Source organism: Haliotis cracherodii, unplaced genomic scaffold, assembly GCF_022045235.1.
Source record: "Haliotis cracherodii isolate W230 unplaced genomic scaffold, xgHalCrac1.p SCAF_9, whole genome shotgun sequence".
NCBI classification, from domain to species: domain Eukaryota; kingdom Metazoa; phylum Mollusca; class Gastropoda; order Lepetellida; family Haliotidae; genus Haliotis; species Haliotis cracherodii.
The window spans coordinates 34,519,917-34,534,470 of record NW_027266343.1 but is presented as its reverse complement, the minus strand read 5'-3'; the positions used below and the strand labels follow the sequence as shown (position 1 = coordinate 34,534,470).

The following is a 14,554-nucleotide window of genomic DNA, read 5'->3' as shown; positions in this document are numbered from 1 at the left end:
CGGTTCCCCAACAAGATTTACACCATCGCTTCAGCTGCCGGCGTTTGTAGTGAATTTCACAAATTCACAAATGTTCTACTATTAAAAACTACGGCTGGAATAACATACTTTGAATGACATGGTCTTACGATACCCTCTCGGGGAATATAATTTTATGCTACATCAACCCCTTTTGAGGGCACAGCTACAATCTCGGTTAATAATTATACACTACCGTTTTGTCAAAAAACCCAATGCAACTTAAAATTTATCAATTGATTTAATTTGTTTTAAAAAAACTTTGATTAAATGAGAACTTTAATATAAGCCTTCATGGATGAAATAGTTATCCCTTGTGAAGGAAAACTCAAGAGTCAAGCAGGACATGCTTGACCGTGATTCTGTCAGCACAAGGGATACAAAACGGGGGATCCTCACCTTTCACCTGATTCTTACAAATAGACTTGGAATAGAATTTGTTCTTGTTGTTTTCTGACAGTGGTGATACGGACAATTAAGACGGGATACCATGCATCAGCACTGGGTGCATAATTTCCCAAAGGACATATTCTAGATCCCTGTACAATAGCTCGCCATCTTCCAGAAGATTATTGCTGATACGAGACCCGAGAACCTGGGAGAATAAAATTTGAGACATGAATTTATGTTCATATTATTTATATGATATTTTTTTCAGCTCGATATGAGTAGGTATTATATCTGATATCTGTTGCTGCAAGTATATCCATTTGCTACTTTCAATAATTAATTAATAAAGTACATGTTTGACGAACCTGATGAATGTGAAAACATTCAGCTAGCGGAATGAGTCAGTTTCATTGACAACAAACGCATAAACTCTGAATTCAGTCGATACACCGTGGACACATTGCAGCCAGACATATTGATAGACATTAAACTTATCCATCTCAGTCAACACTGTCCATAAATTGTGACTGCTATTTTTTAGTGGTTCCGATCTGTGGCCAAAAACTTGATTGTAACAACCCATGTAACGTTAGCCTGTCTCAGTACCATGATCATCAATGTCACGGCCTCTAAATTACATGGCGTTTTCGCATTTCCTTACTCACGGCTTTTTCTAGGAAGCACGTTTTTTTCATGAAATTTGTGATTGGCGGGCACTACGGGTAGAATAAGACATGATGACCGTTTTGTGCGAACACCTGCTATCATCAATGATTTTCAGTGATCAATCCATATATTTTTCATCACTATTTTGCCTTTTACGGTAGAAGTAGTAGTAGTTGTACTCGTAGAGGTGGTCTTAGTAGTAGTTGTAGAAGTTGTTGTCACTTAGAAGCAATCATGTGCACGTATAGCATACTGGATTTGTGCTGGATGTAATCTATGGATACCTCTGGCCCCACAAGGAAACATGATATAGCATGACAATAAATAACATGGTTTTCTGATATTTAAAAAAAGTCCCAATATAGTTTATCATAGAGAGCGTTTGCTCGCTCGCCCAAAAGCAATGTTTGAACCCGTCAAGAGTGTAATGTGTGCAGCTTAATTGCGATGTTCAACAACTGTCTCATTGGATCACCACATTTCATGTTCACCAAGACATAAGACGGTTCATGGTCATGATGCCTCTCCGACAATAGTGGGTATGAGGTATCAGTATTTCATCGTCTCGAACACAAACTATTTTGACCTATTGCGTACCTCTTCATAATGTATCTTTGTCTGGCGTCAGACACGACTAACATGTGGTGTGGTCAGTGCAGTGAATAACACTTTCTTTGCCTACCTTTAGGAGGGGGTTGGTGCAAATGTTCAAAGCATGACATGGGTGACGTGGCTATTGAAAACCAATCGGGAAAACTCATAGTGTCTTTCCTAATCGAATACACAGCTTAAAGGGCTACTTTATCATCTAATCCCTCATTTCTATGTCTTAATTGAACCACACGTGTGTGACAGATAGTTCCTCACAGGAGCATCGGCATGGACAGAGCAATCTGTCGACTTGTGGCCGAACAATACAGCCTTCTCTGAGGAGAGGGTTAAAGGATTACATAGCCAGCCTAACCTAATTTACGGGAGATCAGTGCAAAAGATTTCACCTTCCTGAACTTACAGCTTGTGAAAGAATTATTAATGCGCCACAGTCGTCGTGGGACGAATGTCAATGATGAATATAGAGATGGTCACAGGAAGTCACTTATCATCTTTTAACGTCCCTATTTAGACATCACTACGCAAAAAACACATTTAGCCACACTGAAGTCCATATAGGCCATGTTTACAAGGTGACATTTACGCCTATGAACTTTTAAGACATTCACAATGGTATGCCTATAGTGAATCACTTATCAGTTATCATGCCATGATTAACAACATGGGAATACATGCACTATATTCGTCGTTTGAAGGAACCCATGAATAACAAAGCAAACTAGAGGATACGTTCAAGGCTTTAAGTTGGCCTGGAGATGAGACCATGAGCTGTTCGCATTGTGCCATTGATTTTAGACTTGTCTAGTCAAGCTGTAGAAGCCATGTGATATCAATGTGGAACGTGATAATCCTGTTGTTGACATGATGGCCGAGGAGTCTCATGTGCCCCAACACACTGTGTATTTTTGCAAGAGAAGGACCTATGGGTCTAAAGTATGAATTGAAGATTGTATACTGAACCACAAAACAAACGTCACCATGGATAGATACACGAGAAACCTTATTTTCCAAATACTGTAAACCTACATATCAAAAAGATGAAACTTGGCAAAACAGATCTTCAAGGTTGAAATTAAAGTGTCAAATGTTCTTAAATTGAAACACATCACTAGTCCCTGAGAAAATGGCATCACAAATCAGTATCTCGTGTGTCCGCCATGTTCATTGATGACTGTCGTGCAACGTCGATACATGGAATCGATGTGGCAGTTGATGAAGGCCATAGGCACTTGAGCCCACACTCTGAGGAAAGCCTGACCCAGTTCAGCTGCAATTGTCGGCCTTGGTCGGACGTCATTCAGTTGTCTTTGAATCTCGTCCCACAATTACTCAGTGGGATTTTATATCGGGACTGAGGGTAGGCCACTGCATGGTTCTGATGCCATTCTGCTGGAGGACGTCTCCTCTTGCTCTCGCAGTGTGGGCACGGACGTTATCAAACTGAAACTCGTATTTGCGGCGACGTATCAAATGAGGTATGGCGTGTGGTCTCAAGACTTGATCAATGGACCGAACTGCTGTGACACCATTGCCTCTTCCTGGACCGATGTTCTGGAAGACCACAGGACCGACCCTCTCTGCAGGACCAATTCCACCCCACACCATGATGCTCAGACCACCCCACGAGTCTTTCACAACACATGCATCCGAATAATGTTCCCCACGGCGTCGCCAGGCTCTCTCCCAAATATTTAAATGACAACTTTTCATGCTATGTTACTTGGGGTGACGTTTCTGTTGCGGTTCAGTATATCATTTCTACTTTTTCATATTCATGAATATCATCCAAAGTGGCCACGACCTGCCCCACTTGAGCTTTATGACAACAATAAGCTGACACAACTCACAAACACAACGTCTACAGGTAGGTTACTTACAAATAGTCACTTGTCTCTACTGTATATAATTTAAAAAGTATAACATGTCATGCATCTAACAGAAAAGTATTCATAACGCAAAGTGTACATTATGAAATCAGTGAATGTAATAAATCATTTGGCTCTTTATGACTTACTGTACGAATACATCTTACTGTACAAATACATCATACTGTACGAATACATCATACTGTACGAATATAGTCAATCCTTTCCATTAATCGAGACCGTAATTCTGACACTGTATGTGAAATTAAAATAATTTTTCTCATATTGTATCCACTACAGTACGTTGACTTGTGACGACTAACACGACTTTAGTGCACTGTATGCTAAGGGGGCATTAAACAAGAAAACAAGTTTAATTCACCAACCTTAATCGACGGCTACACTGACCTTCTTATTGGAATCAATGGTAAAACAACAAAAACATTAGGCTTTCGACTAAAATTGCAATCAGGAATGCAATTTATAATTGAACTCTCTCGACAGCTATAAAAAACACTCTCTGATACAACGGTGGTAGTACCTTCGGGCGGGCATGATGTTAACAAAAATCTTGTATGACCTCTATGTGATCTCATGTGAATGAAATCCCAATCTATCTGCCCTCTTGTCGCTGACTATCTTCTATTGCCATTCTGTCATTACCAGCTTGTTACAGTTATTGACTTCCTACGATCTCAGCGTAGTTGAACTGTAATTTTGAAAGTGTGGTGTAGTGTAGGCTGCCGATCGAGCGGCATCACTCTTTTCTGCTAGTGCAAGTTTCTTAGGTCAATACCAATGCTCTGTCGTTGTCTGTCTTACCGAAGTGTGGTATTAGGTCATGTTAGAACGGAAAGGTTAACTATTGCGCTAGGGATTGTACAGCGAAGGAGACGCTTTGCAGCATTTCTTCCCGTTCAGCTACGTTGTTAAATGTGAATACATTATGTACTGGTCAGCAATTCATATGGGAGGTGGCTGTGGATAGCTTACTTGTATCCTCTCAAGCCAAATAATGTAAACTTTTACATTGTAGCAGTTTTCATACCTATTGTAACATGTAACATTGTTGTGGAGTGCTGACAATGTCAAAATAAAACAAAACAAAACAATAATAATAATATTAATAGCCACAAATACTTTTACTGTAACCTTAATTTCGTAATCTTTTGGTGTTGCTGATTGGACGAAGCAAGACATTTAGGGTATTGACACCCTCAAGAAACATGTCAGACCATAGATCCCACTACCCTTGGTCCTCTCTCAACCGCTGGAATTTACCATTAATGATGGGAGGTTTGAGGCTCTTCATGATACAATTGTATTGTGCACTTTTGCACAGATGTATTTGTCTGATGATCCTCTTGTGAAGCATGTCACGTGAGTGAGTGAGTGAGTGAGTGAGTGAGTAGAGTTTAATGCCGCTTTTAACAGTATTCAAGTTATATCGCGGCGGGTCAGCTTAATGTGGGAGGAAAGCCCGAAGTGATGCAGGTCTCAGACGTTTACCACTTCGGTGAAACCCACGAGCATGGGTATGGTGCTGACAAGCCTAGAAACATAATCGGGGCGAACCGGGATTCGAACCCACGATCATAGGTTTCTGGCGTGCCCAAGGAACGCAACTCTGCACAGCGAATCGCGGCGCCTTAGACGACTGGGCCACCCGTGCCCCCGAAGCATGTCGCGACTCATTATAAAAACAAGGCATTCCACAGTTTTCGTAAACGAGCCAATGATGTGGGATATAATCCGAACGTAAATGTTGATTTTGTTGATGGTTCTGTACGGCTGGACGGTACAGAAATGTGTGTCAACCAAGCGAAGTTCCACATCAAATCGACCGACACTCAAGGAGAGACCATTTGAACGACCACTGCATCGAGTTAATGTGCTGTGTGTTGAGAAGATCAGCAACCCTGCACGGTCCTTCACGTGGAAGAAGTCGGCTAGCATGAAAAGTGAAACAGAAGACCTTCTGTGTGCTGCTCAGGACCCTTACCACTCGAAACTGTCAGTGTATGATATTGAATCAAATTGTAAATATGAAATGTAGATTGTGCAACGAACTTAAGTATACTGCTCACACATTGTCAGTAAATTCCCAGCTTTGGCACAAACATAGTATCGTAAGAGACATGATTGCGTGGCTCGATCCTTTTATTACCGCCAGCGATACACTTGTGGTTTTGACACAGAGGTCCATCCATTGTACGACCCAGAATACGTAGAGGGCGTCATGGAAAATGATCAATATATATATTTGATAAATCAAATGAAAGCATTCAAATCATTGAATGTTTTTTCCCTCTTGAAACTAATGTGATTTACATTCTCCAAAAAGTTCTCAGTGGAACCTAGAAGAAATCGCATTCGCTGTCGAGGCTGCGTGTAGAGGGGAGGGGACAAGAGCCTTGAGCTGATGATGAGACAATCCAGCCTGACTGTGCCGCCAGGATCGCCCAAACCCTCTTCACTGCATGTATATATTTTAATCTCTATCATCATCATCTTCATCATCATTATCATCATAATCAAAATAATAATTCCTGAAACCAACCATACACTTCAGTTGTCTGACGAATTCTCGTAAAATGTATTACCCAATCATACGATGCCACGTCTTGCCATTTCTAATAATGTCGATATTATGTCAGTTTATCTTTGCTGGTGATCTACAGTTGTATACTCGTATTCGAGGGTTTCATTGAAATTGCAAACGTGTTAGGTTCGCATCGCCTCGGCGTTCCACTCACATCAAGCAGAAACCCTGTGACATAAAACAAACGCACTAATTCTTACCCAAGTAGTCACTATTAGAAATTAAAGAAAACGTTTATAACGAACACGCCTATAACGAAATGACGGATATATGAAAATGTTTTGATCCCATCCATTTGCTGTATATATGCTTATAACGAACTACATGTACGGTTATAACGAACTTAAATTAGTGGTCCCTTTCAGTTCGTTACGACCGTAGTTCACTGTAATTGTATTTGTTGTTTGTGCACAATTATCATAAATGTATGTTATTTTGTATAATAATACCTCACAAACAGAACCACCCACGCCACTGGTATGATTGTCACAGATGCCCCTCACTCACGGTTTAATTTCAACCGTAATTTAAGGCTAGGTCATCGTGTACCTGTAAAATCAATTTCCCATCCCAACGGTTAGATTGCTCTCCGTTAGACGGTCTTCTCTCGATGTTGGTTCCAACTTAACAGAGGATTTGCTTTAGGCAAAATACGTAATGTTCATGTATGTGATGAAATTGAGTAAACGGCCCCTTTCAACCAGCCCTGGTGAAAGAGTAGTTTCAGAGAATATGGCGGAGGTGTGGGTTGTGTGTGCATTTGCTAGTCTGTCTGTCTGTCAGTCTGTCTGTCTGTGTGTGTTGGAGGGGGCTTTAGGTTTCGTTGTGGTTGGTCGGAATCGTGGTCAGATAGTTCCTATGAATATGGAAAGGGTTTTGTCGCTTTTATTTAGTAAAGACAAATATCTACACATGCTCAGCATTTCTGTTGATAAAAGCTCCATCAACAAAGTGCGATAGGCAATGCCAAACTTGATAGTAGCTGCTGCTACCTCCAGAGACATTCTGACCCTTTTCACCTGTTGTCACCATTGATCTTCTGTGATTCCTTCATAGCAAATTTACCACTGCTTTGTCCAGTTAAACCTGTGGATTTTTTTTCACCAGCTCATGGAGACGTTTTGATTTTTTAAAATGATGTGCTCTTTCTTATTACTATCCTTTTGGAGTTGACAACACTTTTGCATATGTCAATACCAGAAGCTGACGCTGACCAATGTTAGTTGATGCCGCTTGTAGTGGAAGGGCATAAATAATGCATGAAACAGTAATAACACTATTCCATTTACTTAGTTCCAGAAAGCATTATCTTGTACCATATGGATAAGCCTATTCTACAATACCACAACCATTAGCGATAGAAGCAGATGAGTGATTCGGGTAGAGGCATTTACTTAATGGGGAATTTAGAATATCGACTGGACAGTCTGTCGGTGGAATAATGCCAAATGATTAGACCTTATCGAAAGGCCACTACTGGAAGCTGTCATTGCAGGTCAACACTTTGACAAGAACTATCTGTTTGTTGTTGTTAAGCGCAGATGACATCGATGACATCGATAGCAGATCGAAACTGATCGTGCGTTTGGCCAGAGGGGAATAACCTTTCAATTTATACACAGAGAGCGGGATATTGCAACAATACATACAGTAATTACTATGAACATGTTATTGTAGGTCTACCAGTTAACAACGCACAATTTTAAGATGTGCTATATTCGTCAATATTTACTAAATTCTTAACAAATTCATCTTCACTTTCATTTGAACGTTGATATGTCGATAACGGTCTCAATAAATAGTATATGCCTAACCAATTAGGAAGGCAGATGATGGCCAATATAATGGTGATGACATGTGACCTTTAAACAAATCACAAAGCCCGTTCTATATCGCTGTGAACGGAAATCTATTGAGTTTAAGCGCAGATACGTTTGTCTGTATGTGTTTTTGTCGGAATGATATGAAGAATCTAGCCGTAATCTACCAACCTCTACATAATTATAATACCTTACTATGACTGAGATGTTTACGTGTATCAATTACATATTGTTGTTGTGTCACTATTAATCATAAAGTCGATACCAATGATGCAATACTGTATATTTCTTTACTCGTATCGTGTACAAATGGACGACTTATATACATGGTAAAAGCGACAAAACATTTTAATGTTCATAAAACATCTCTATGAATAACTATCAAACAGTGATTATACAAAGCGGTGAGCCAATTGAATAAAGAATAGCGTATCTGAACCATCGCGGGCACCATCACAAACACATGCCAAGTCAAGTCATCGAGAAAAACTCGGGAACACATGTTTAGTACAGATCAAAATGGGGAATTGCATCGGACTCCACATGTCTACCACAAACCCTTAAATGTTGTAAGCCTTATGAAACTACTTTGTAACAAAAGTTTTAAGACACATATTCATAGAAAAAAAACTTTAATAATTAAGATCTCAACTACACCAACGCACCCATGGGACCTTTAGTTAAGTTAAATTATTTGTCTGTTAGTGTTGACAATTTTGTAATGGCTTGATGTGCTGATTAAATGAGATTTTGATATTCGAATAATAAATCGGTTTCAATTAGGTCAAAATCAAATGACATCACCAAAATTTCTGGATAGGAAGAATTATTTTGGAATTTTCAAATATTATCGGCTCGATGGTGGAAATTTCCATGAACCTATACCGTGTAACTTGATGTGTAGCTTCGAAACACTTGATTTGTTTATTACAGTATTTTAACATTTACGTATCCACGGATATAAATTTCAGTAATTTGAAATGTCTTTAATTATAATCAGTTCTATTTTCAGTTTGTTCAAGGCGCCTCAATTCACGATGTTTCGTCCCGACACGCCCTGATTTGTTTCAAGGTTTTCCAGGCCAGTATCATGCCCGTGTACGTGGGTTTCATCGAAATACTGCTCAAAGCTGTATCAAACCAAATCACTCACTCACTGTTATCCATTTAAGCAGCACTTGTTACAATTCCCACCTAAGAATTATATATGGTTTTCGAAGAAGACCTATTGACTTTTGCAATCGTCGCTACATGACTGAGACAACATGAACTTTGTTTTCACTCACTTACTTACCGACACCAAGTAACTAAACCTGAATTCAATTTCCTTTACCAAATCTAAAATAATTGTAAATCCACTGATTGCACTTAATCTGCCGTGTGACTCCAGTGGCAATTGGGAGCATTGACAACATACCAATCACTTCACCCTATCACTGTTATAATTGGATGGAGTGATCTTCATGAAAACGCTCATAGAACATGACATGTTTGACAGTTTGTACCACCTGCACCCATGGCCTTTATTCCGAATTCCTGACACGAGCTCTCCTTCCAAAGTATATTTCTGTATAATTGTCGTTCAAGTCAGAGCGGAATGAAGTATTACTTGACTCTGGATTGAGTAGATTTCGAATTCCACACCAAAGTGGGGTCTGTACAACCACATGACACGTCCCTTGTGTTGTCGCGAGAGGATGACCAAAGGGCCATAAGACTGACCCGACGTCAGTCACCTACACAGGTCAACCTTAACCGGTCAGGACATAAGGGTCTTGGGAACCACATAGGTTGTAAATAGGCTCTCCACCTTGATTGAAGGAGAAACCAGTGGTGACGTACTTTCGGTTACGAGAATGGTCAACAGCGTGACAGGGAGAATGAAACCGCTGTCTCATGGTAAAACGATTCCAATCAGTATGCATTAAATGTTGTAGTCAGTGCTTGAGTGACACATCATATTGCTAAGTGCCAACTTAGAACATGTGAGGGAAGTAGGAGCAATTAACAAATCTGCAAGAAACATCTATCTGACTTTTCTTGGCCGAATCATCTAAATTGGAATTTGAATTAAGTTCGGAGGAATCAAATAATTGTATAGTTATAACGCACTTAGTTAATGGAAATGTTAGTACTTGTAGACAGTGAAAATACGCAACGCATTCAAAAACAGTTAAATTCAAATCGTCAGGTCGTAATGATTGACATCCGCGAACAGCGATTAGTTAGAAGTTTCTTTGCCTGTACTGCTTTATTGCGCATACGTGTGTGATGGTAGATTGATAACTTCTGAGCTTCACATAGGAAGACATAACCCAATAACATTAAAATGATAATATATTTCAACATAATCCCCTTCCACATTGATACACTTTTGTCAATGATGTTGGGAGGAGGGGGGATTTTGTTCCAGTTCCGTAGAAGTCCTTCTCTCGGCTGTCAAAAAGTTCTCAAACAGCTGCTATGGCGTCATCGTTCGAGTCGAGATGGGTTCCGGCTGGAGCTTTCTTCACGTGTGGGAACAAATAGAAGTCCTACGGAGAACAAGAGGGGTTCTTAGAGAGTTCAAAGCCACAGTCGTCGATTTTAGCTGATATGTTCACTGGCGCATTGTCCTGATGAAAGATAACACCTTTTCTCAGCTTCCAACGTCTCTTCGTCTCATTTCACCCCTTAATGACCTCAAACACCCAGTACAGTAATCTTCGTTTATTGACTTGCGTTTAGGGTTATCGTTCAGAATGACACCCTCGCCGTATCAGAAGACGGAGGCCAGAACCTTTCCAGCTAATGAGACAGTATTTGTCTCGTGGGGGTGATGCCAAATGCAAAGGGTGAAAGTGGTGATACTAGGTTTTATCCATAGTCAGAAATCGTTGCAAGAACCTTTCTTTGGGGTTCAATCAGAGCTAGACTATTACGTGACACGTTTGGTGCGTTTGTGATCAGGTGTCAGAGGCTTTGGAATTTAAAGAGCTGATACTTTGGTCATTGCTACAGTTTATGATATATGGAATAAATTCACTCTTGAGATTTAGTCATTCGTGGATTCTCTTGGTCATTTCTGATGTTGCTGATGTGACAGGCTTTCCATGTCTTCAGGTCTCTCCCTGCCATTCCTATTCCCTGCTGTCCATTTCTTTACCAAGCCATAGGAAAGGACATTCTTCCTTAGTATTGAAGTAACATCTTCAAGGGTTTTTGGTGTGATGCCGTGTTTCTGCAAGAACATGGCCACTGCACGTTCCTTAAGTCTGTCCATTTTCCGAAGGTCATAGACCCATGCCTATTTTCTGACTTATCGCAGCGAAACAATTTGCTCAAATGACTTAAGCTTTTATCCATATGCTTCTACGACATCATGTACTTTTTACAACAAAATATTTCACTTTTACTCAATTACTTCCGTGTGAGGCTCAGAACATAACAGTAAACTCTCGTATATGTGAATACTCCCGTAGTTTAACGAATTACATTTGTATCACATCCGCCTTTTTTGTACCCCAACAGCATCAGTTCAATTTATCACACGATAGAGTCAAAGTCTTACTGTTTTAATCCCCTTTGAATATTACTGCACTAAATAAGCAATCTATCCGTCTTGGGTTCAACTGCAACGTCTACTGATTCAACAAATGGGATTACGGAGAAGAATTGTTCCCACTGACCTCAAGGAGGGGCCACGGTGGGCATGTGATGGTCATCGTGGCTGTTCAACGTGGATAGAAAGTTATAAGCATGGATGGCAAATATCACTTGTGACATGAATTTCCTTACAATTTCCTTTCTAAATTTCCTTACACTATTTATTGCTGGTTTGCAAACCATTATAACACGCTGAAATATTAGGTGTCCGTAACATAGCTTCTTTCCCAGAACCCAACGTCACCGATTACTGCACAGATTGCCAAACACACTATTGCTCCGATTCTATCAGTATCTAAATACATCTGTGCCCTGGGAAAATCTTCCCTTTCGAAAGAAATGTACTTTAATGGAGTGGTTGAAACGCTGTGGATAGTTTCTCATTTCAGCATGACCGAAATGTGACAACGGCAGGGGATCTTGTAAATGGTACGGCAGTTGTTATCCTGTAGATTACAAAATTATCAAATTTGATGCAGCTAGAAATGAAGGACGATATTTTTATTTTCCTTTAAATGATCCTCCACATATTCTTTATAAATAGTTTTTCATTTACTCATGACCGATATATGACAACTACATTGAAAATACGTTTTTTATCATGTGTAATGCGTCGTTTCCAGACCTCCTCCCAGACTAAATATTGCCGTCAGCGCAGGTTCCCTAACTTGGGCAATTTCGTCGGCTCTGGAATCGCCATCGTTGCATATGTCGTGATCTGACCCTCCGTGTCTGGAGTTGTTGAGGCCCAGGGGAAGTGATTTCATACACACTGTTAGCACATACATCCACTTAAGTGGTATGTATCTATTACAAGTAAGCTCTAGGTTTGCATTTTTGTTTGAGGCAGAATCACCTTCGAAAATGCCTTTGTTATGTGTCTGACTGGCATTTGTCTGGACCAAAAACACATTATTTGTGAGAACGTCCAGCATGCATGATACTGCAACTACATACTTCCCTTCGAACGCTTCTTTAAACAGTTTTTTTATGTGTCACATCTTGGCCGTTTCCTGATTAACATCTGTGTAACGACAGTTAAGGAGTCTTATCTCATGTTAGCATTAGAGATGTTGGTTACATGGAAACAATACATATTTTAGTTTACTAATTACAGGTATATAATGATAAAACAGAACGTCAAATATAATCTTCTTTTTAAAAATAAGCATATGCTTGTTAAAGGACACAGAACAGAACATAATAAGGATTATTCAGTTGTTCAGAAACCCTTCGGCTGTACGAGTTATCGAAACATGTCCATGTAGTCTAGACTGGAATCCTTTCAGTATGATATACAGAAAACCCTTCGGTTGTTTGATTTCTTTTGTATGATTTAAAGAAACCGTTCTGTTGTTTAATTTACAGAAACAAACTACAGAAACTAATCCACTGCATCATTATCAGGAAATGTTACAGAAACCCTTCGGTTGTTAAATTCGCAGCAACATATTTCAGGAACCCTTCCGTGGGTTCATTGATAGAAACATGTTACAGAAACGTTTATGTTGTATGATTTACAGAAACATGTATACCGAAACGTTTAATATGTGGTATGATTTACAGAAACGTGTGACAGAAACGTTTATGTTGTATGATTTACAGAAACATGTTACAGAAACGTTTATGTTGTATGATATACAGAAACATGTTACAAAAACGTTTATGTTGTATGATTTACAGAAACATGTATACAGAAAGGTTTAATATGTTGAATGATTTACAGAAACGTGTTACAGAAAGGTTTAATATGTAGTATGATTTACAGAAACATGTATACAGAAACATTTAATATGTTGTATGATGTACAGAAACATGTATACAGTAACATTTAATATGTTGTATGATTTACAGAAACGTTTATGTTGTATCATTCACAGAAACATGTTACAGAAACGTTTATGTTTTGAGATTTACAGAAACGTGTTACAGAAACTCTTCGGGCGTCCTGAATGAATGGTGCCGACGTTTCGCGAATTGATAGTGATTCACAAACACATGTCTACGTATAATCGGAATCGTATTATGGAATCTGTTTTAGCAGCTATTTTACACTTAACAAGAAACCTTTGAAACAACCTCTGTTATACACCCTATAACGCAGATCAGACCCATTTTATCAAACTGTATTCTATAAAGAAATATAGATGACATAAACGATCGGAGTATTCTTATTTCATTCAGAAATATAAACATGTTTCATGTTATCAGAAAAGGCAACACATTACTCACTGGTTGGCATATGTAAACAATTCCTTTTTCTTTTTCTTTCAAAATATCGCTGTTAAAGATAAAATAAACAAAATCTTTCTAAGGATTTCGGAAAGCCTTAACAAAGCGGAAGCAGTACTTCTAACCTACCTGATAAAGCCACCGTTGTAAGATTTACGTCTGATAAGAACGTGTCAGGCGGAATTCCGGCGTCAAATGGAATTCGGACGAAGCTGGGGAATTTGTGACATAAACCCACAGTAATTGGTTACTATGGAGACGAATAGCTGTCACCAGAACGTGGGATCCATGGCATTTTCATTACAGATATGTTAAGATGTACACGCCGGGAGAATTCGACGAGCTCTCTGTCGCAGAGAATGCCAGTGTGCTCAGGAAGTGGGCACTGGCGATGATGCTCATATAAGCTCAAAGGAGAGCACCGTCGCTTATATGGAGACAGACGACCACGTGACCTTTCTACCAACCTGAAGTGCCATGAAAACATGAAGGACATATGATGCTGTTGCAGTAGTGACACCGCTTGGCAAGGCTGTTTTCTCGAGGACTCATTCAGGCGTATAAAAAGGGTATCCATTACAGATTTCCTTTCAGATTATCAGAATGTTTTGACGGCTTGGCATTAAAAGGATTTTTTTAAATCTGTTGAAAGTAAATAGCTTGGTGTTAATTTCTCGAGCAGTGTTCAGTATCCTCATTGAGCG

General features: G+C 39.5%; 1 protein-coding gene across 1 annotated transcript in view; it reads right to left on the bottom strand.

The window, feature by feature from the left end:
• LOC139452425 (neuropeptide F receptor-like) overlaps window positions 1-14,198 on the bottom strand; it is a 35,865-nt gene extending 21,667 nt beyond the window's left edge. The window contains exon 1 of the mRNA XM_071233898.1: window positions 13,980-14,198. The gene's annotated coding sequence lies outside the window, so the exon portion shown is untranslated. The remainder of the gene's footprint in view (window positions 1-13,979) is intronic.
• Window positions 14,199-14,554: the final 356 nt, after the last annotated feature.